The sequence below is a fragment of the Gekko japonicus genome, unplaced genomic scaffold, assembly GCF_001447785.1.
Source record: "Gekko japonicus isolate JY-2015 unplaced genomic scaffold, Gekko_japonicus_V1.1 scaffold1395, whole genome shotgun sequence".
In the NCBI taxonomy this organism is placed as follows: domain Eukaryota; kingdom Metazoa; phylum Chordata; class Lepidosauria; order Squamata; family Gekkonidae; genus Gekko; species Gekko japonicus.
In genome coordinates, this window is record NW_015161440.1 from 109,074 (window position 1) to 110,305 (window position 1,232).

Below are 1,232 nucleotides of genomic sequence, written 5' to 3' on the forward strand. Positions count from 1 at the left end.
TTCTCCTTGTCTCCTTTTCAAAAGCAGGCTCACATCATTCTGCTTGTCTCCATTTCATCCTCACAACCACCCCGCGAGGCAGGTGAGGCTGAGAGAGTGTGAGCGGCTCAAGATCACCCAGTGAGCTTCCATGGCGGAGTGCAGACCCAAACCTGGTTCTCCTACATCCTACTCTAACCACTACACCACACTGCTACATCTGTTAGTGCTGAAGGTGCCCCTCAGGACTTTCTCCTTCTTGTGGCAAAGGACTGAGACAGTTACGCTCCTGGAACAGGCAACGTGGAATATGCCAAAAAGCCTTCATGGGTGACCCTGCTATAGCCATGGTGCGTCCTAGGATTCCGTTTGGTGTAGTGGTTAAGTGTGAGAAGTCTAATCAGGGAGAACCGGGTTGGATTCCCCACTCCTCCACTTGCACCTACTGGATGACCTTGGGCAAGCCGTAGTTCTGATAAGAGCCGGGAGAAAGTGGATGTTAGGCACCAAGGCCAACTGCTCATGTTACATAGATAAAGGCACAGGGAAAAGAAACTTAACATTCCAAAGACAAGGCACCCTCCACTCCATGGCAGCTAGAGGCCTAGCTGACACCTCCTTCCTGAGCTAAGACAAAAATGCGTGAGCCGGAGGCTAAAAACCCGTGAGCTAGCTCACAGTACCTCAGCTTAGAGGGAACACTGGTATAAACCCAGTCTCTCTCTCTTCTTCCTCCGTTCAACTGCAGAACTTGGCTCGGGTCTCAGCCTCCAGCATCCTGACAATGGCACAATCTTCACGTGTCTTTTAAAAAATGTTTCTAGTCCCCACGGCCCAGTGCCGGAAAGGGCCCGGTGATCAGCAGGCAGAGATCTGCCGTGCAAAAGGAGCTCCGGGCCTCCCAGCGCTTCTGCCCTGCAAGGGAAGGAACGGCAGGCGCTCTCCAAGCTGAGGATATTCCTGGGTAGTTTAGGAACCTGGGATTTGTGAGCCAGGAGCCAATCCGGGGCAGTTCTGCCAGGGACATCAGGCAGCGGAGATCCGAGCAACACTCCACACGCAGGGGAGCCGCTCCAGAGCGCACTGATGTGCTGAGAAACGCTCCCGCCCTTTGGAGGACCGTCCGTCTCCCGAAATGCATCGGTCTGCCTTTCAGCGGCTGAGAAGCCTCATTTGATCTTATCGCTCAGCCTGTCAATGTGGTGGCATCAAGGGGGGGGGGGGGGACAGAGGAAGGGGAGGCGGCTGAGAGG